Raw genomic sequence first — 23,342 nt, forward strand, 5'->3', positions numbered from 1 at the left:
TTGGAGGAGCTTTACTGCTCTAGGAATGTCAGCCAAGCTGACTTTCCCATAGACCCTGAGTCCCATTATTTATGGAATTAGTGATTTTATTCATTGTTATGTCACAGTAGGACTGGCTTCATGCTAATTTTAGAAGCTCTTTTTTTCTCTTTGGACCAGACAAGCCATTAAATGGCCTGGTTTGCCTTTTGGGAGGTAATAAATCAAAAGTATTAAAAAAAAAAAAAAGTACAAATTTTAAAAAAATCAAAAGTTTTTAGCTTGACCTTTTAAAATTTTAACTAATCTAGTAAACTAGAGATTTTTCTTGGAAATATAGCAGAGAGGTCCATGGTTGTTTTATAAAATCACCACTCAGTTGCATACATTAAAAAACTCCCCAGAATAAGAAGAAATACTGACAAATATTTTAAGTTTTTACTGTCAGGAATGCACCATGGGACCAAGGTCTTGCCATTCCCAGATGGCACCTTTAGAATTTCTTTCCGTTGAACATTGCTAACTTTTTATTGCTTTGATTGAGGCAAGATGAAGAAATGGCAAAGCAACTCAATGCAAGGAAATACAAATGTTACTAAATGTTAACTTTTTTGAAGTTGTTAGCTTTGTGCCCTGAGAATGAAAGAAAGGATATGATCTCAGGTGTGGGTAAAATATGTGTGAATCCATGTTTTTCTCAAATAGAAATATTGGTCCATGTAGTTTGTTCCCTTCGATATATTATTTATTCCAAGCAAATAATTAAAGACATGTGCAAAGATTTAGCTACACGTTGATAATAGCAAAAAATTGGAAGTAACCCAATGTTTAGGTTTCTCAACCTTAAAGGAATAGTTAATAAATAATGGCACATGCATACAATAAAATTCTTATAGCTACTTGAAACTATATTGCAAAGGAGAATTTAATGACATAGTAAAATGATCGAAATGTACTGAGTGAAAAATGCAGTTCACAAAATAGTATATACAGCATTCTTTTTTTATCCTTTAAGGATCACATGCATCTTTGAGAATCTGAGTAAAACATCTATCCTGGGCTTCCTATTTCCCATCTCCTTTTCCCTGGCTATTGTCAGTACCTTACTATTTCATCCTGGGTGGTTTTTCCCAAGCTTTGCTCTTGTTAATTCACCCATAAAATTTGAGTTTCTCTGTGGTTTGCAAGTTAGGTAAATCATGCAATACTGGACTTTGAAACTTTCCCCTAAATTTTATATAAACAAAAAGGCTTCATGCATTTTTGTTTAAGATTAAAATCTATTATTTGCTTAAGATTAAATCTACTATTCATTCAGGTGATTTTTATGATTTTAGTGCTCATCTTGATGGTCATTCATTCATGCATTCATTTTCACATGTAAAACAGTACAGAGCCTGACATGTAGTAAACAAACATATATGTGATGACTGATATTTTTACTCACATGCATTGATTTGTGCATTCAAATCTTATTGAACTACCGTCTTGAACATGGCTAGCCAGTGGTGAACAAGACAGATATGGGTCTGCTGTCCTTCAGCTTCTTTATGTTTATTGGGGGAATCAGACATCAATCTGCCACTAAAGAAAAAAAGGGGGATAGTGCTACAAAGTGGAGGTAGAGAGCACCATGCGAGCATATGTTGGGGCACTCAGCCTCTTCTGAGGTTTCAGAAAAGCTAGGGCCCTAAAGGTGAATTGAGATTAGATTGGAAGTTGGGGTGGAGTGGATGGAAAGTAAACAGCATTCCAACCAGAGGGAACAGCATGTGCAAAGGGCCCTGACTCAACACTTGACCTGAATTCTTATAGGTTTTCATAATTTAGAAAAGGTATACTCTTAGCCACTGGCACTCAAGAGAGCTATAAGTATCTCTTTCAAAACGGAACTTCATTCTGTTTTCAAAGTTTGTCTTTCTTAACTCTATTTAGAAACCAAAAGATTGGATGTCCACTGCAATTATGGTGAACTTCCCAATACCTCCAAGGGCATGTAGAATGTATTCTGCAGAAAGTAAGCCAGCAACATTTCAACTACAAATCTCAAATTTGAACACCTGGCTGTGAGATCTAAATTGCCTTAGTTGTCCTTGAAATTTTAAGTGTTATCTCAAATTCTGTTTGAAAAAAATCAAATTAAAGTCAGTGTTCTGTGTTCAACATTCTTAATCTTTCATACTATATTTATAATTTTTATATCAAGTGGGATTAATTGAAAATGGGACAGCATTTGATCACCATTATTTTCCTGGAGGGGAAAAGGTTCTGCTTGCCCCTTAATGTGTACAGATGATCTGACTTGCTTCCTTTGAAGCTTGTTTGAATTTATAAATAGATGCAAGTTCACCAAGAATTACAGGTATGGTAGATCATTTTGTAGGTGCACTTGATTGGAGTAGACCCTCTTATCAAGCGTCAGCTGTATCAAATTTTTTAGCAAGCTTGAGTCCATAAAACCAGACTTTCTAGAAGAGAAAGTTCAGTGTAAGTTCAGAGGCATGAGACAGAACCACTTTGCAAACATTATTTTCCCATATTTAAGCATTACTACCCTCCCTCTTCCTACATAACATCGTGTAAGATAACACTGCAAACAAATGCCCAGACAGATGCTGAATTATTTATAAGCACAGGCTAGTGATGTGGATTGGAGAGACGAAATAACAAAGCAAGAAATAATAATGTTACTGAAACCGAGAGAGTAAAAGGAAGTAAGCAAATGTGACTGAACAATGTCTCTAGAGATTTACTCCCACAGGAAAGCTGTACTGTCACTTGGTGTCACTTGGTTCGTGTAGATCTTTACTTGAGAATAGAAACAATAGAATTACTTGTACTGTATTATTTAATATTTTATTTATAACTTTTCCGCAATTTCCATAACCAGCATTATTTAATCGCCGATGTCTTCGCAACCAAGATCACAGCTTCTGACAGCCATATTTTTTTCAGAGAGATGATTTGTAAGATCTCGCTGATGTTTGACAATTTGGAATCTTCCGGGCCTTGCCGATTCACTATTGTATTTTTGCAACAGAGTACGTCAGCGATGACAATTAGAAGATTTATATGCTCTATTCTAGTGCTGTTTTTCAAAAGAAATGTAAAGACTGTCTGTTTCGAAGGACTTTATTGTTCTGTGGGTTTTTGGTTTTTTGTGTTTTTCAGATGTGAGTGGCCAAGATAGTATTTAGATTTTGGCCACAAACCAAGAGAAAATCTCAATGGTTACCACTGGGGTTGGTGGACAGAAGAGCCAGAAAACTTAAGAAGGCCCTTTCTCTTTTCAAAAAGTTATTTTAGGATGGAGATGTGCTCCCCAAATCTTCCTGATGAACTACATTGACTATGTGCTCCTGATTTTAAAGAAGGGAATCAGATTTCCTGATCATGTAGCAAAACCATATTTCAGTTAAATCATAGTTTTAAAAATTAAAATATTGATAATTCTCTCTATTCCTAATTAGGATTTAGAAGGTACATAATGTATTTTCCCCCATGCTGGCGCAGACATTCTCCTGAAGTCAGATTTGTAATTTTTTTACTCTTTTACCCCCAGTGCCTAGAACAGTTCCTGGCTCAGAGTAGTTGCCCCATAAATGTGTTCCCTCAGTTGATCTGTTGGAGCCAAAAGCATCCACATCAGCATTAGAGAACATTTGCCAAATATGATGATTTGGGTTTCAGTGTTTGGTAACCCTGGCCTTTTCAGGCCACACCCTCTGAGAGAGAACACACAGCACTGGGTAATAGACGGCTGGCAATACATCCCCACGCAGCAGAATCACGGCCATGAGGGCTCCAGCCCTGCTCCTTCTTGCGGCAGGGTCCTGAGGAACTCACACATAGGCCCCCAACAATTGTGGAAGTTAAGACAAAAGTATCAATGGAGTTATTTAAGTGTTTAAAATCAGGGTAATAAATGATAAATTATGTGCTATTTTTTGAGCCACAAATTGGAACACACACACCAAAAGAAAATTGTCTTTCAGCACTACTGCAAAACAGTATTTTGTTAGGCAATAATCTATACCATTCACAGTGAGAAAAGACTGGGCAAGCTAGTTGTCCTCTTCTTTTACCTAAGTGCTCTAGCTGCTCAAATCCTACCTACCCTCTGAAGCAGTATTCATCTCCAAGAGGTCTGCAGCAGCAAAACCCACAATCCGTGATGGCATTTGGATGCAAGGCGAGAGATGCAGGGAATTGTTTCTCTGGAGCCTGAATAGAGTAAGTCAGGAGAGCAGATGTTTAGGGTTAGGGTCTCATTGTGTCACAGCTGAGACGCAGAGCCTGAGCAACAAAGCTGTCCGTGTGTTGTTTACAATTTTTTCTTCTTTGTGGTTGTGACATATGGGGTCTTCTAAAGCATGGTCCCCTCTTGCCTGCATCTAAGGACAGTATGTCTTGCAGATTCTCCTTGGAAGCCATTAAAGCTTTCCTCTAATTGTCACTGGAGCCACTCCTGCTCTGATGTCTGCAGACTTAATCTGCTCTGACTGAGGGTAAGCTTTCTTTCTAACGGTTCTCTCATTAGCATCCTGAATGGACAGAATTATCTTTCTGTTCCCTAATAGATCTCTCTCTGGGGAACAAGAGAGGAGCCCCAGAGCTGGTTCAGAGGATATTTGTGTTGCATTATCCTGTGTATTATCGAAAAGCATCCTTCCACACCAACAGTCAGCCAGGGCCTCTGGGCAGAATTCAGGCTTCTGGATCTTTGACCTCATCCTCAGCCCCTTTCAGTTCCAAAGCTTTCTTTTCCATTCTTTCTCCTCAAGGCTAACTGAGTCCTCCAGCAAATAAATAGGGCTCCTGCTACCCACCCTAGTAGTCAACCACCTGAGCTGGGCCAGCAGGTCAGCATTGCCTGTCCCCAATCCACACCTCCACAGTTTAGACTCAGCTGTACTTTCCAAAAATAGTCAGACAACAGGTCCAACTACTTCTTAAAGGTGTCCCAGCTTCCTAATGATAAACTCAGTAAGCACAAGGAAGACACTTGTCTTTCTGTTCCGGATGGCTGGAGGGCATCCACCTAATTCACCCAAGAGCTGTGCCAAATAATGTACACAGACTGTCTGAAGAAGGGGGCGGGGCTGATTTTGTTATTTAAAATTAGGATTCCATATTTCAAAAGACTCTTCCAACTCACTCTAGGTTAGGCATGCGCCTTTAAATAGGATTTATAGCCTGAAATCTACACCATGGTTATACAGGTAGTTTTATGGAGTTACAGGTTAACAAAAGACTGTGATCACTGAGACAAAGATGAGGTTGGCCTTTTTCATGGCTTTGGTGAGATGAAGCAAAGTGCTGCAACAATCAGAAGAGAAACTTTGGGTCTAAATCTAAAATTTAATATCATTGGATTAAGAAGCTTGGTCCCTGAGTAGGTTGAAAAGAAAACTGATGTTCCATTTTAAGAGAAGTGTAGCTGACTTGTCTCAAAACTTGGGGACATGAGGTGTCTCCTTTTTGAAGGTGTGGTGGATTGCACTTCAGTTCTTTCCTCAGAAATCAATACATATGTAATTAATTAGGATTGTTCTGCAAGGATTGTGATACAGTTAGAATGCTACCTTCTAATTTCAGCCACCTCTTGGTTCATTTGTTTATGTATTTTACTTTTAAAATAATAATTGAGCATTTGCTATGTTCCAAGCACTATTTGGGCCCTTTCCCAGTATTTACTTCTCACTAAAAACTTCTATAAGTCAAGCCCAGCTGGCATGGCTCAGTGGTTCAACCTATGAACCAGAAAGTAATGGTTCGATTCCCGGTCAGGGCCCATGCCTGGGTTGCCGGGTCGATCCCCAGTAGGGGGCGTGCAGGCGGCAGCCGATCTATGACTCGCTCTCATCATTGATATTTCCGTCTCTCTGTCCCTCTCCCTCCCTCTCTCTGAGATCAATAAAAATATATTTAAAAAAAAACTTCTATAAGTCAAGTATCCTTGTATTCATCTTATAGAGGACAGAGCTGAGAAGACGGTAAGTAATTGGCCCAAAAGTTCACAATTAGCAAATCTCAGAGCTAGAGTTTGAGCTTTCAGTCACTTTCCACTACACCCACATAGCCCATGGTCCTTCTTCCCTTCCCAGGGAATTACTAGGCTCATGGCACTTATTAGAAGAGATGGTAGATGTGGAAAAGGAAACCGAAATACGGTAGAGTAGGCAGATCACAATTTGGGGAGTCACTGGCAAATCTGAGTTTGAGTCTGGGCTGTGAGCCTCTGGGCCAGTCATTTAGCTTCTAGAGTGCAGTTACTTTATCAGTCAAACTTTGCTTCCTTTACTGCTCTAGGTGCCCACTATGCCAGGAAAGGGTGGTAGGAGATATGGATAAAGGGTTGGGTACAAAGGGTCCAATTTTAAAATAGGTCAGAAAAGGATTCACTAGGAGGGTGACATTTGAGTAAATACTTGAAGGAAGTGAGGGAGTGAGCCATGAGGGTATCTGGAAAGAGAATGTTCGAAACAGAGAAAGAGCTAGTGCAAAGGCCCTCAGGGAGGAGGGAGCCTGCTGCGCTGGAAGAAGAGTGAGACCAGTGAGGCTGGAGCAAGTGAGCAAAGTAGAAAATAGCAGCAGATGGGGTAGAGGGGAACAAGAGGGAGCTAAGCTGTGTGCAGTCTTGGAGGCCACAGTGAGGACTTGGCTTTTATCCTGAGAGAGGATGAGCATTCACTGAAGGGTTGTGAGCTTAGGACCCGTGTTTTAGAAAGAAGGGTCACTCTGGCTGCTGTGCTGAGCATAGGCTATAGGTGGGCAAGGACAGGATGCAGGGGCACAGGTTAGGAGGCTGTTGGCTCCAGGCAAGAGATGATAGTGATGTGGACCAGGGTGTAGCTGTGGAGGTGGAGGGAGGGGGTTGGATTTTGGACAGATCTTGAAAGTAGAAATAACAGCCTTTGCAGATGGTTTAGATTGAGTGTGAGAGAAAGAAGATAATCTAGGAGGCCTCTGAGGTTTTTGTTCTGAGCAATTGGAAGAAGTGTTGCCATTAACCAGTATGCGAAAGCTGAGGGAAAAGAAATTTAGGACAGGGGGAAGGAGAGATGGAGAACTTAGTGATAATATCTGCCTTGCCTCCCTCACGGGACTAAATGTGATGATTTATTTACCCTCTAAATGTGCCTCATTATTTCTAATATTTGAGGACTCTTTCCCTTTTTGTTCAGGAGTGGTCTGTTCTACGCACATTCTCCCCTCTTTCACTCAGGAGGTTCCAGGTGGTAGTGGGTGAAGGGTTCCTAGCACAGGGACTCCTGGATCTGACAGGTATTATCTGAGCTACGATTAGGCGGATATTTTAGAATAGGTCCTCACAACCATGACTCAAGTATGACTTAACAGTTAATACCTTTATTTCTCCCTAGCAGAATATTGTTTCTAATTTTTCTTTTATATAGCAACTGATGTTGCCATGCAGATCTCTTGGTTGCTATGAGATGGTAACATTACTCTGCCCTGTGATTGGCCGAGGCCTCCTATGTTGTGTGGTTCTCACTGGGGCGACTGACACAGAGCTGTTACTATGGTGAACTTTACAATTTCCTTTGGTGGATTTCAGAAATAGGTCATCAGTGGAATTCATTATACTCTGTAAGTAAAAATAAAAAATGATATTTATCATACCTTTCTCCATCATCAAAATGAAGGAAATGTGACAAAATGACATAATGAATCACAGTTGGATGACTTAAGGAGCCTTCTGAGAACTGAAGAGTAATAATGATCTTGTGCTAAATTTGGGTGGGAAATATTTTCCCTCTTGCTTTGAGTTGATTGTTTAGAGTTAGGAGCACCAGGCTGACCAAAGTTGGGTGTGTGTGTGCATGGACTAAAATGTAATGTTCCTTCTCTCTGCGGGATTAAGGATGATGCTGGGAGCTGGGTGTGGAGGGCAGGAGGGACGTGAGCTCCAGGCAGTACTGATTAACACTGCATCTCAGGACACGTGTTCCTGTGGCATCAGGAGGGTGCTAAGACTTGGGTCATCAGGCTCCCTCCAGAAAGGAAAGCCACTGACTGCTCCTGGCTGGCGATGGCTTGACACAGGGGTCTGAGAGTTCAAGTAGGGCTGCTGAACCCTCCTCTCTCCCACCCATCTCCAGCCTCACAGAGGTGGGTAGGCAGGTCCTGGAGAGTCAGGCATCTGCTCATCTCTACTCTCAACAAATGGGAAAAGAGTTGGAGGAATGAGTTTTAACCTTTCTAATTTTGTAACCTAACTCCCTTCTCTACAAGAAAAAGTGGAAGAAAGATGGAAGAAGAATCTTAAAAGAGGGATAAATTATTTTAAGAGCATCAGATCTACCTTTTTTTAACTTGACTAACAGGTCCTGTTTGGAGTGATGGGTGGTGGGGTGGTGAGTGTGGGATGAAAGTGCATGGAAGGGAGAGAGTCAGGGAGCTCCAAAACTGAATAGGTCATAAATTAGGATGCTAGGGCTAATATTTAATATCCAGAGTGGGTCATTACTAACACCCCCTTCCTATAATGACAAAATTATTTTTAGTAAAAATCACACAATGAAATCAATAAAAATAATGGGCAGGAAAATGTTCTTTTATAAAACTTTGTATCATATCAATAAAAATTAAAAATTAAAATAAATATTATAATCCAAAAAAGGAAAAGAGTTATGGACTAATACTTTTTATTTCATTAATGTATTTTTAAAGGGAGAGATGAAAACGTAGACCTACATATTAGTCTTTCACAGTAACAAGTAGTAATTTTACAGTTTTTGTTTTTGTGATTAACTCCAGCAAATTTGCCAGTGACTTTGTCAAACTTGTCTTTCTTCACATATGTAGAAAGTTCTTTGATCAAAGAACACTTTTTATTAATTTTATTTTTGAAAGGCTTCTTTCACATGAAGCAACAGATTAAATAAATAGGAAAAGTCTTAAACATGGGGATACATTTGTCAGAGATGCATAAAAATCCCATTTCACAATAAACCCCAGAAAACCTAAGCACAACAAAAAAGCTCCAAGTGGTCACGCAGAATGACAGAATTGAAATAACTCAAGTTCTGTTTGTCTTTACAATGACTGTGTTATTATTATTTATTTTGAATCAATTGTTTGAACACAAGCATATGTAGAACCGGAGAGACTGGAGAACCAAAGCAAGCTTTGTTATGTACTTATTCTCAAAATAAATGTATGAACTGACTTCCCTGTAGAATATGTTACTAAAGGAGAAGCAATAAAAAATGTGTTCAATTGAAGCTTACATTTATATTATTAAAACTCAACAGCAATGGTAGCAGTTGTTTAAAACCTAGGCCAACAAAATATTTTTGTTGTTGAGGGAGAGTAGTTTATTACCGACATTGTTTAGAATTGCTTGCCATGGTGACGATAGAAAGCAGACTGGCTTTTTAGTTGGTTTTATTGTTGTTTTCTAAGTCCTCTGCAGGTCACCCACCCTTGAATTGCCTGTCCTTGGGGTGGGCCACTCCTCCAAGCCCTCCCCTGGTGCCACACTAAAGCAGAATCACTGATTGTGTCTTACTGGAGCTGGTGAGTGTAGGAAAAGGCGATAATGCGTGAGGCCGAAGGGATGGCAGAGAGATACCAAGATGTGGTTGGTCAGCATATATCTGGTAAATTCTCTGACTCTGACCCTGACACAATTATATGGATTTTTTTTCTTCTTACTCTCATAATAAAATAAAAAAACAATCAAGCACCATTAGCTTAAGTGTTCTTTTTTCTCATAAAAGCTTTAGCAATTCCTGCAGCTTTGTGTGCTATTTGTGCTAGCTCTTGTGTGGCCTAACACTTCCACCTGAATGCTTTGCCATTCTGTGGCATTGTTGTTGACCTCTAATTTTGTTTTGCACTGAACTCAGCATTGAGTTTATCTTTACCGATAAAACATGGGACACGCTTTGCTGAATCATCAGAACTGGCTTAGTCGCAGGGCAGTGGAATTGAAGGCATGAAGTTGCAGGAATCATTATAAGGGATAGAATGATTGGTAAGGGAAGGAGGGAAGAAATAGCAGAAGTCATGACTTAAACTTCTAGGTTTCCTACATATGACACTCCTTTTATTTTTCCCTGTTACCTCGTCCATCAGACGGATATATTGAATTAATAGATGGTTTCCTGGGTAGGGTGAATTAAAAGCTCTGGGGTCTGAAATTCTACTATTAGTTCTGTATAATCCTTTAGGTTAAATATTGTTTGCTCTCCATGGACTCTGGAAAGAAACTGTCTCTAAAGTGCCAGATATCTCTGGGACAAGTAACACATCAAGTCTCTAACATTTTAGTATAAATGAGTCTATTCGATTGCTTCCTCTGTTATCTGATCAGCAGGATGGAGACACTGGCTACTTAGAAATTCATGGGAGACACCTCTCAACTCAGCCTTGCCTACCCTTGAATGTCTGCTTTTGCTTTAAGGAATTCCGATTCCCACTTTGAAAAGGGGGAAAGCCACACAGAAAAAGGCACCCTGTTGATGATAGGTCTGAAGGAACTTCATATGTAAAGGATAGCATGTTTTATTTTCATTTACCTCCCAGGAACATTCTCCTGGCCTACAACGCAACCTCTCACTTAGCCCCAAGAGTGCTGGAGGCTTCATGCTATCATTTGCGTTTCATTTTTATTCTACTAACGTATGTCTGGGGAGAGGGCCCTTTGAGATTTCTTCCTGGCTCTAATTCAGGCTCCATAATAGCAGTGGATCCCTGCTTCTTAATAAAGTGAGGGCAGGTGGCAGCAATCCAAAGTGGACTCCATGAAGTGTGTTTATAGGAGTGGCATTTTCAGCATGCATTAAACAATCAGGAGCCAGCCAGGACAAAAGCCCAGACTGACAGCATGCCTCTCAGGGTGCCTTCATGAAGGTTTAAAAAAAAAAAAAGGAAAGAAAGAAAAGCATTTTCTTATCTATTGAATTGAGTTAATGTTCCGTGCCAGCTTTTGTTCCTAGGAGCGTCCTGTGCCTGTGCCTGTGTGTGTACGTGTGGGGGCCACGTGTACACGACTAGTTTCATACAGTTGTTTCCTGAAAAACCACATGGGCACATTGTAGATGATTCTAGAGACTGTTAAGAAGGCAGCTGAGAGGGTGTCTGCAAAGGTTATCGAAAGCAAGTGAGGTGAGCTTGACTTTGTTAATAACTTGTCTCCTCTCAAGGTTTAAAAGTGTTTTTGTGTCACTATACAACCCAAGAACGTTTATTAATTGCCCATCTGGATGGTTCTGTTCATACAATGTATTTATTCCAAACACAAGTTGTTAATAGGAATTACTGAAACTGATTTGGATATGAAATAAAATCCATTATTCAAGGGTTTAGAATTACACAGTATATGAAGGTATTACCACACAAATTCATACTCAGTTTCACGAGCCATTGTCTTTACTATATATATGTATTTCCCCAGGAATATGGGTATTAGTTAAATATTTTAAAATAAAATCATTTTTTGATTGCTCAAAAATTTCTGTGGCGAATCTTCTCTTTCTGAAAAATATGAGTTAGGAATGAGACGGTCGTTGGCTTGGTCATTTTTCCTCTATGGGCTCAGTTTTCTCATCTCCAAAATTAGACGGTGAATACAATGAAAGATTTCTAAGACTCCTTTTCAGCTTTATCCTTCTGGATTTTAAAACTTTTGCAGTGTGATAATCACCTCATAATTTGTGCATCACTTTTTAAATCGGATAGTTATTCTGGGCTGCCTTCCTTAAAAGGAGCTCACCTCAATTGGTACTAATAGTTTGTCTGACTTTGTTATTTATTTTCGTGACTCTTTCGGGATGAAGTGGAATGAGTCATAAGTGAGGAGGTTATAAAAGCACACGCAGATCAGCAGGAAGACAGACAGAAAAAGAGGTAGTGAGACGTCAGCATTTCCCCCCAGACAGCTCGAAAGCAAAAGCAGAGTCCCTGTTGTTTGCTCAGAGCGTTTGTACGCTGACCTGTCAGCACTAGACACCCGGCCATGGGCACCGCCAGGCGCCTTTCCTAGAGCCCGGCCAGCCTCGCGTGCAAGTGGCGGTCCTGCAGGTGTCCGTGCAGGAGAGAGAGGTCTGAGAACTGTCTGAATTACAGGAAGGGAGTCTCAGGGCCAGTGCTGGGCCAGGACTCTCCCCACCTTTACCTTGTCTGACTACTACTTGAAATTCTTCCTATGCCAAAAAGTGCCTTGAGAGACCTTTTCTTAGCTTCCATTGTGGGAAATTAAAAGCCTCTTCCTTGGGGATAGTAAAAATCAAGTAATTTTGTACCATTGGTGGCTTTTGGTGGTATAAACCCATTCTTCTGAAAAGGGCCTATTGGCTAAGCATATTTATTAACATATTTTGAAGGCAACTGACAGCAAAATATGATCTTCCTCTAGATTACACAAGTTACACAATTTGTAGATGTATAACCACATCACGTACAGAAAATAATAACTCGGTTTACCTTAGCCATTTTCTGAGCACCTATTCTTTGTCCAGTGTGCTAGGGATGAAGAGATGAAACCTTCCTTGCCATATTGTAATATTCCTGAATGTTTCTCTCTTATAGACTAAATGTTTGTATCCCTCCATAATTCAAATGTTAAAACCCTACCCCAACCCTATACCAACTATGTGATGATATTAGGAGGTGGGGCCTTGGGAGATAATTAGGATTAGATGAGGTCATGTGGAGAGCTTGCTTCCTCTCTCTGCTCACTGCCATATCAGGATACAAGGGAAAGTCACAGTCTGCAGCCCAGCAGAGGACCCTCACCAAGACTCGACCATGCTAGTACCCTGATCTCAGACTTCCAGCCTCAGAACTGTGAGAAATAAATTTTTATTATTTATACTTTGTTATAGCAGCTGAAATTGACTAAGATATCATCTTAGTGTCAATATTTTCCAGACCCACATATTTATCTATTTTTCTACCTAGGATTTTGTGATGAGCAACAGTACATCAGTAAATTACCGGTTTATTTTTGTTTGGTTATAAAGCAGCAACCCTGCCAAAATTCTGTTTTGCATTTAGATTCTATGGCAGTCAGTAATTTTCTAGTAATGGTTGTTTTCTAATACAGCCTTCAGTTCATAGTATACTGCTGAATTATTTGAACACTACTGGCTCATCTATCCTACAGTCTCAGCACAATAATTATGGCAGCTGGTATCATTTACCATAGTAATGGGAGTAAAGTTTATTCTTCCAGTGGTGACTCTACTCTGTTTACACATAATATCAAAAGATTGGTTTTTGTATAGTCTTTTTCAAAAACCATAACCCTCTTATAAATTCTTTTAACAAACTCTTATATCATCAGAAAACACTCCTTGGCTATATTTTATCTAAATAATTGTGGCTGAATTGGTTCAGGTAAATGCTGTAAAGGTACAATCCAATCTGGAATAGGATATACTCTTGAAAACACAGTAGAACGTCTACGTTTTCTAGGCACCTCATTATTTGTCAGAAGTTGATGGTGAGGGACCCAGGGCCACTGTATGCACCATATAATAGTGTGTCTTGAAAATGGTAACTAAGCCCTAAACCATATAACAAAATGATTAAAACCCAAATCTGAATACAGAAGAAAATAGAGCTTTAAAGGGAAGGATGTAGAAAAGGTAATAGGAAGTTGTTGAAACAAACTTACCTGCTCAACAATTTTTGTATGGACTGTGATGGTAGTTACTATCAGAATAAGACTGAAAATTATTTCAGTGCCCCTTTGGCACACTGTATAAATGCAAAGCAAGGCACCTTTAAATTGAGTGTGTTTTGTGTAAATTGAAGCTTTCAGGCTGGGGGTCCATTTCTATGCCTATCTTACTGTCTTTTTCTCAGTATTACTTGGTGTGGCACATGAAGAAGGAATGGCTGGGATTAGCTATGCTCACAGCTAACTCTTCTCCTGCTTTCCTGGGCTGTTAGCTCTAACCCAGTAAGTTGACTTTACTGGTCTCTCTCAGGGTTAATTGGAGCTGTTCTTTTGCTCTTGGATCTGTTCTTCCTTCAAATCCTATAAAAAACACAACTCAAAAAAGGATTGTGGGCTCTTGCAGCCTTTGATCTCTGAGCAGGAAAGGTGACTGTTATATGATTAATAAGCTCAGTGGAACTTTGCCATTGACCTATGAGATGATGTGAGCGCCCAGAACATTTAGAGGAGGAATGGGGAGAGGCCCAGCATACTCTGATGGTGGCTGACTTCTTGGAAATGTGTAGGTTTGGAGGAGGTGTCCTATCCCAGCAGGATTGCCTGTCATGGAGTGACCGAGACATGCAGAAGGGGATGGCCACCCACTCACAAAGAATAATCCCACCCCTCTGCTAGCTGTGTGTTCCCTCCGCTTCAAGGATGTTCCCATTAAATGTGGCAGCACCTGAATTAATGTGGAAAATGGGCTTCAGTGCATTATAGAAAGGGGCTTAGCTGATGGGGAGGACCAGGTGAGAGAAAGATGACCAGCTCCAGTCCTCCAGCTCAGAAAGGCTGTCATCGCTACCCAAACCATACTAAGTTTAGACTGTGACTATTACCTTCTTGGTAAACTATGGAGTGTTTATTGTCCTATATGGATTCAGTTTTCTTCTCGATTAGTTTTTTTTCTTTTGAGAAAAGTCCCGTCTTGGTAAAAGGAGGTCTCTGAACTGGGTGGGCAAAGGATAATTGTACCAACTGTGCCTGGACGGACAATGACGCCGTGTCTGGGTGAAGGGCTTGAGCAGGGGCTGGATCTGGCCTGCTCAGCTTGCTGAGCTGAGTTGTGGTGCAGGGTTGGGTCAGCTGCGGGAAGGAACACCTTTGTGTAATTGGTCTGAATTTCTCTAGTTTACACAAAGTCCCCTTAAAATGCTAGCGGTACATGACCAGCATCTCAGGAGGGTCCAGGAGCCATATGCACTGATATCCTGGTAATCAACACGGGTAGCTCATGGACACATCTGAATGAAGCCTATGCCTCTTTAGGTTGTCACCTACCATTCTTGTGACGGAACAGTCACAAAACCTTGACCGCTAAGAATTCCGTGAGTAAAAGTGCTGGTCTAACTGCTCTCGATGAGGCCCCAGGCTCCCTCCAACACGGGCTCAGAGAATAAGCCCTCTACCCTGAGAGGACTCCTAAGACCTAAAATTTCCATTTGAGTCCATTTCCAGCAGCTGTTTGATCTAAGGTGAGTCATTTAATGCTTCAGATCCTTTGTTTCCTTACCTCTAAAAAGGGGATGATAATTTTCACATTAAGGGATTGTCTTGAGAATTAAACAGAGAATGTTCTGGAGAACATTTTGGGATGTAATATCCTGAACAAATGCAAATGTTAGGAGTGATCATTAATCTCGGGCAAGCTCAGCCTCTGATTCACGTTGGGATGGGAAACCAGATGTTCCTGTTCCCCGTATGTACAGTGGCCACTTCAAAGTCTTGGTAAGTCTTTAATAATGCCGAGGCAAATCCAGTTCCCAAGTTCTGAAAGCAAGGCTGCAACATGAACTCTTTGTAGGAGACTTCTTTCTTTCCTTCTTTCCCTCCCTTCTTCCCTCCCTCCCTGCCTCCCTCCCTCCTTCCCTCCCTCCTTTCCTCCCTCCTTTCTTCTCTCTCCCTCTCTGTTTCTTCCTTTCTCTTTTTTATTCTTACCTGTGGATATGTTTTTATTGATTTTTAGAGAGAGAGGAAGGGAGAGAGAGAGAGGGAGGGAGGGAGAGACATTGATGTGAGAAAAATATCGGTTCCCTCCTGTACTCAAGATTGAACCCGAACCTGAAACCTAGGTATGTGTCCTAATTGGGAATTGAACACCTGATCTTTTGATGTATGGGACAACCTTCCAACCAACTGAACCACCTGGTCAGGGCTGTAGGAGACTTCTTTCGATGTATATAACACTATGCGTGGGAACTTCAGAGAGAAAATCTATGTGCCATAAAAAAGTTTTATTTCGTGAAGTTGAAGATTCATGAAAAGTAGAAAGGCAAAAGATTAGGGGACAACCAAAGTCAGAAATTTAACTCCCTTTAAAGGACCTCAAAATGTTTTTGTTAATTTATAAATGATAAGAATAAGCATTTGAGTCTGACTGAGACAAATTACATTCTCTTGAATGTGTGTTTCCCACGCCATAATACCATCTGCTGCACTCCCTCTTTTCAGATCGATTTCTCTTTCAAGTCTTTCTCCATGCCATTATAACCCTCCTTACAAAATCCTTAATAGGTGGACGTACAACTGGGTTGATAGGTAGATGGGGTAGGTAATAATTGAACTTAAGAAATTCTCCCATCCCAAAATGTCTTCTAAGTATGCCATTATTATTTTTTAAAACCCTGTAATTAGCCATTAATTCCTTTAAACTAAGAAGTTACCTTCTATCAAAATTCAAGTGATCCCTGGAGGATTAACATAATTAAAATTTTCATACCTTAGGGTGAAGAACTTGATTCACAGGCCAGCTAACTTTTTCTATAAAGAATCATGTAGTAAATGTTTTAGGCTTTGTGTGCCATGAGGTCCCTGTTGCAACTATTTAACTCAGTCACTGTTGGGTGAAATCAGTCATAGATAGTACATAACAAATGAGCATGGCCTGTTTCTACAAAATTTTATTTATAAAAACAAGAGGTGGCCTGTATTTTCCCTGTGGGCTATAGCTTCTGACCCATGACTCAATGGAATCCTTTCAAAGGGAGCACCCAGTTGGCACCTGGTGTGGGAGAAGGGGAGGTAACCAGTGGGGTGTAAAGATGTGGGTCAAAAAGCCACAGGGAGAGGTAAACACCATAAAACAAACTTCCTAAGAATTAGTCCTATTTGGACATTTATACTTTTATTATTATTATTATTTAAAATTATTTGACTCAATCAGTTTCTTTACTATACATATTTCTACAATTTTTCATTTGGTGGGTAGGGTACACAGTTTTTCACTTATTATCATTTCATTCAGTATATCATTGTTATTCAGTATACCAATTTAATAGTCAAGGGATAAAGTTACTCCCACTCTACCATTTAATAGCTTAGAATGCTACTCATGTCAAGGATGTTACTAAACATTAAAAAGGAAGCACTACTGAGTACAAAAGGATTTCAAATTGTATTACCCTCTACCCTTCCTTTGTTCGTGTTGAACAATTTTGGACACTTGAATTACATTGTGGATGGTCTGAGAAGTGAATGGTGTTCTGATTTCCTTCAAGTTGTTCATGAAAGAAGCTTTTCCTCTTTTTAATCCAGACAGCATTTTATTTCAGAATCAATGGCGGCTGAGACATGGTGCTTAGTCTTAGCTGTGACATGTTCTTGAAATAAAAAGAGAATTATTTGTAAGCCTTTTCAAGCCTCATTCAGGTATTGAGTGTGCACATGGAGGTGCATGATACTCACAGAGGTGGCACTGCTGACCCATCCACCAAAGGCATGAGCTTGGGTGGTGTTCCAGGAGCTGGGCAGGATTGGACCTAAGACATTACTCCCTTTTGCCAGTCCCTCCTGCAACAGACAGTGTAACATAGAAAATGACAAATTTAGAATTAGGAATGGAGCCTGCAGCTGTGGACCAGGCTGGAATCATAACCACAGCCTCTGAGAAGATGAAAACTGACCACTAGGGTGGAGAGAGGACAGGCGGGTAGTGGAGGAGGGGTGGGGAGGGAAGGTGGTAGTCATTAAATTGGTGCCTTCATTTTACTCTGAGACATTCTGGCTTCGCTCCACCTTTGGGAATAGGCTCAGTGCCTTGGAGACAGTCTAATTATCTTTTTATACATTCATAAAGAAGTTTATTTTTGGTAAAGACACTCCAACTGGAATATGCTTGATTGGTTTACATTGGAAAAGTAATTTGGGGCTCATCATCCAAATTGCATTAAAATTCTGAAATGCATTCCAGTTATTACCTAGTCTAGCCTACTTCTTACTATATCAAGAAGATAGAGTAGCAGAGAATTTTAAGCCTCTCCCTTTGATTTGCCAAATATGACCCATCTTTGTTTCTAATTATAATTTTATTATGCCCAGTGATTTAGGCTCTTTCTGCTCTAAGCCTCATCCAGCAGCCAGTTGCTCAGCCCCCACCCTGGAATTAATGAGAAGGCTCTGACCGCTCCCAACCCATGGGCTGCTATGTCCTGTCAGAAGTGTGATGTGACTGCCCAGTTTCTAGAGAACCAGGCTTCTCCATTCCTCTTGGGCCCATGATGGTTAGGAGAATGAGAGGGAGGACCATGGCCCTTACTATTTAAATGTGGTGCATGAACCAGCAGCCCTGGCATTATCTGAGAGCTCATTAGAAATGCAGAACCCCAGACCTACTGAATCAGAGTCTGCATTTTTAGCAAGATATCAAGAGATCCACATGCATAGTAAAGTTTGCAAAGCATGCTCCAGAGCCTACAGTCCTTCTATCCTCACAATTTAGGTTTTAAGCCCTGGTCCATCTTTCTACCTATTTTGAATCTGTATCCTTGAATTACCCTGCTCCACCTGTCACTGGTGGATGCACATCTCCAGCCTGCTTCCCATGACTGGAGGCCCGCGAGTAATTCCACCTGCCAAAAGGGCCTGCATTTTTCACTCCCCTGGCTGGGCATGAGTTTCTGTTCTCAGCACCTCCCCAGGAGCACTACTTCTGCCCCAGCCTGCCTTGTGTTCTGCCTCCCTCTTGATACCCTATTGGTGTTTACATGCCAGAGTATGGGGGGAGGAGTGACTGGAACTTTCTCCTTTGAACTGACTTGGACAGATTCAAACACTGATGAGCACAGTTCAGAGAGAAAGTCGAATCAGCTGAGAGATTCAGGGAACAGAGGGTCAGTTCTGGTTGTCTCATTTCTGGAGTGACCTGAGGTCAATACATGACCCTTGCCTCAATTTTCAATTGATGGAAAGCTTACTCTTACTGTGAAAGCCATTAAACCAGTTTGGAACCTTAAAGGTTCTCTATGCACTTGATTTTGAAGCCAGTTTAACAGGGGATCTGTGGCCAACAGAGAGTTACAGTGTTGACTTTACTAGAAGTCTAATGATCCCTTTTGTTTTTATTAAGCATGAAATCCATTAACCTGTCATTATGGGATATCACCATACCATGGAGTCAAATGGTTAAAAGGCATGCCTTTACTAGGATAGCCTGTAATTAGAAAAGCCATTTTGCAGAACTCCACATTTGATCATTTCTGAAGAGGGAAGATTTCTCACCATGAAAGCAGGCTATAGGACTGGACAGCAATTACTCATATTTCCTTTTCCTGGCATTATGACTATAGGAATAGACATGAATTGGTTCCAAAAATAATCTCAAGCATTTTCCTCTTAAAGTATGTCAATTTCTAGATTCATTTCCCGTGTCTCCAGAAGTGGAGAACATCTAGCCACAACTGAACAATCAATTCCAGCCTGCAACTCGCTTAGGGTCATTTTCCTGACTCGTCTGAATCACCAAGTGGTTAATTTGATTGCCATTGTATTCAGATGAACTAAGTTCATGTCAAAAGAGGTGCAAGTCTACTTGAGCAAAATCAATTAATTATACAAGTCAATTGACTTACATGTGCCTGGAATATTCTGCACTAGCCCACTTCCTAGCTGGCCTTCACTCACCGTGCCCTCACATGCAGAAGGGGCGAGGGAGCTCTCTGGGCTCTCCTTTATAAGGACACTAATCCGATTCATGAGGGCTTCACCCTCATGACCTGATCATCTCCCAAAGGCCCCACCTCCAAATGCCATTATATTAGGGATTAGGCTTCAACACTTGAATTTTGGGGAACACAAACTTGTAGTAAGTCTCTATATAGTAAGTCTATAAATAGCTGGATCCTACTGCCCAAGGTATGATAATGTTGCCCCCCAATCAGTCTGTAAACTTACTAAGGTCAGCTTGTCTTCATCTCTGTAGCCTTCTTCTTCATCAGCAGGTGTTCAATTAATGCCTGTTAGCTAAGGAAAGATCCTTCCGCTAAACTGAGGGTACAGGACAGGAACTCTCAGGCAGCCATTAAAGCCCTGTTTGGAACAGCTTTAGGAACTTTTGCAGGTATCTTGAATGTTGACTTGTTTTTAAATCAATTGCCAGATATTTACTGCTCTCTGAAATGACAAGGATGTTGTTATATTTTTGGTCCTAGCCAAAAGAGGCTGCATCTGAAAGTGTGGGAGGCTGAATGCTAATATAGCTCAGCCTTGAGGAAATGCCAGGGTGATGGGTAACATGTGGCATGTGTTACTTTCAGCCTTCAAACCTGCCAGATGTGCATCTGGGCACAGGTGTTTCAAGTCACACCTCCACGTGTTCACTCAAGACTGTTCCACTCTCTCATCCTCTCTCTTTCTGCCCGATGTCACTTCTCTCTCTCTCTCCCTCCCTCTCTCTCTCTCTCTCTCTCTCTCACACACACACACAGTCTCAGTGTTGTGTTTTCCTTTGTTAACTCTTTCAATAAGACTTTACACATCTATATATTTCAGTTAAATGCCAGTCCCTTTTGGATCACTGAACATACAGAGGTTTTCCTCTATCTCCAGTTCTTGGTTCTCATAAGTGCCTAAAGAGAAATAAACAAACATGAACAAAGAGACAAACAGCAAAAATCAGTCCCAAGGCCTTTATGTTGAAGACATTTCCTTACGTAACAACAAAACGTCCTAAACAGATGGAGACCAGAATGGCATATAGATGACTTATCCTCTTTAGTATTAATGATAGTATAAAGGAAGTTGTGGTGACAAATCAGGGATTAGTATTGCTAACTATTTATATGAATATCTGATGTACTACCACCACTGGGCTTAATGAGATTCCATAGTCTCACTGTAATCAGGTCACTATCATTGCACGTTACCCATATTGTGTAATCAGAGATCAGTTTTGCAATGGCTGAAGAAAACAAAAGCCTAAAAGCAAGGAGTTCCAGCAGAGAGGAAGGAACTAAGGCTTACTGCCAGCTGCAGCCTCTCAACTCAAAGGTGAAAAAGATTAACACGCAAGGTGTTTCTCAGGGATGGGCCCAAAGCTGCTTCTGTGTTCTAGCAGCCTCAGGCTGGGTCTAGCTTTTAGGACACCATGACCCAGAGTAACTAAAGAGACTTAACTGCATCCTCCCACGAGCTCTTACCATGCCAGGGCCAGAAACACTCATCTGTTCCTATGTGGAAGATCATTTAGTCATGAGACCTGTGGTTTGCCTCATTCCGAACCCCTGGAAGCCAACAAAAGCTAATTAACCTGGGATTTCCACCTGGGACAATGAGGAACAATCCAGGTGAGCTCTGGGGCTTTAGTAGAAGCTGGGCTTATGGGCATCCCCAGAGCAATTCTGAGTTCTGGGGTTGTTCCTAGAGCCACCTTGGCTCTCTCATGGCTCTGAGAACCAAGGAACTGAGGCTGGATTGTGAGATGTCTTTTCTCCTTTAGCATCTGTTCTATGTTGCTCTCACATTATCTCTGCTACTAAAAACCTAACTCAGGCTTATTACCTTTCATCCAGACCAGAACTAGGAGCAGGTTTCTCCTCACAAGCCAATTCCAATTAATTGGTAGCGGCTACTGGAGTCCTATGTTGAAAAGCATTTTAAGTTTAGCAGGAGAGTGTGGTTGTCCATTAGTGATTGCCATGGGCACAGGAGGGAAGCTGCAGTGTGCGCTCTGATCTGAACCATTACATCAGCCTTCTAAGTGATATGCCTACCTTTTTTTCCTCCAGGAAAAGAAAATTAATCTTCTAAAAGCATTATTTGATAATGTCTTATAAAAAATCTTCAACTCTCTTCTACTTTAGCAACTCAGACTTGTTCTACCTCTGTTTATCTATCTAATCTCACACCTATCCCTTATTCTTCCAGCTCTGTCACCCACTTTTTCCCAGTCCATCTGCCATTTATTTCCACTCTTTTCTCTTAGTCCATCACTGACATCATGGCTGGATCTCAGGACACAACTCTTCGTGACTCTTTTACCATCAACCTCAACCTTTGCACCCCCTTTCTTTCACTGTGTCAGTCCTGCAAACCCTTTTCTGTGGATCAACCCAACCGTAGTTGACCCTTGAACATCTTAGGTTTGAACTGTGAGGGTCTACTTACATGCGGATTTTTTTCCCAATTAATACTTGTATTGTTTTCAATTTGTGGTTGGGAGTCTCTTAATGCAGAGGGCTGACTGTATGCATTGATCTATGCCATCTTATATAGAGGACTTGAGCATCCACAGACTTTGGTGTCTGCAGGTGTCCTGGAACCAATTCCCTGCAGATACCAAGGGAAAACTAAGTTTGGGGGAAGTCAAAAGTTATACTCAAATTTCCAACTGCAAAGGGAGGTCAGCACCCCTAATCCCAACATTGTTCAAGGGTCAATTGTATTTTCCTTCTTTCTACCTACATGAGGGCTCCTGAATGTGGCCAGAAGAATTCACACTCCTGTGGTTTGGGTTCAGTAACCTGTGTCTTCTGACCTCAGCTGGGCTCTCAGCTCAGCCATCCTTTCACAGGCTCTTTCCTTTTCTGTTTCTCCAAACTGCCATCTTCAACCTTCACCACCGCACCAACCTGACCCTTCCCAAACCATGATCACATTTCTCTAAACAGATGACCAAGGCTTCTGTTTTATTCATTCTGGGCCAATATAACAAAATACCATAGGTGGGTGGCTTAAACGACAGATGTTTATTTCTCACATTTCTGGAGGCTGAGAAGTTAAGATCAAAGTTTCCTTAGATTTAGTTTCTTGTGAGAGCTCTCTTCCTTGTTTGCAGGTAGCAGAGTAAGAGAGGGCTCTGGGCTCTTTCTCTTCATATAAGGACATTAATCCCATCATGGGGGCTCCACCCTCATGACTTCATCTAAATCTAACTACCTCCCAAAGGCCCCACTTTCAAATATCAAAACATTGAGGATCAGGGCTTCAATATATGAATTTTGCAGGGGACACAAACATTTAGTTCATAACAACTTTTGTTTAATGAACTCTCAAATCTCACCCTTAGAACTTCAGGCTGTTCTACAACCAAACTCACCTTCCAGCCCTCTCCTCTATTTTCAAAGGAAAAGCTGCATTTTCTCCTGCCCAGAGCTTCCTCTGGGACTCTGGATCCAATCACTCTTGGGCCTTTTCTCTCTCATTTTCCTTCTTCTCCCCACTTCTGAACCTTCCCCTGCAGCCTAGAAACATGGCTAAGTCTCTCCCTTAAAATAAAAATCTCTATCCATCATAGCCAAGCTCCTGGAAAGTCCATTTCTTCATGACCCTGTCCACTTACCTGTCTTACCTGTCCACTTTGCGGCAGACCCTATCACTTTTTATGGCTTTCTGGACACCAAGCCTTCCTGGTTCTCCTCTTTCCCCTTGACTAGGCCTTCTCAAGCTCTCTCCA

The sequence above is a fragment of the Miniopterus schreibersii genome, assembly GCF_964146895.1.
Source record: "Miniopterus schreibersii genome assembly, chromosome: 13".
In the NCBI taxonomy this organism is placed as follows: Eukaryota; Metazoa; Chordata; class Mammalia; order Chiroptera; family Miniopteridae; genus Miniopterus; species Miniopterus schreibersii.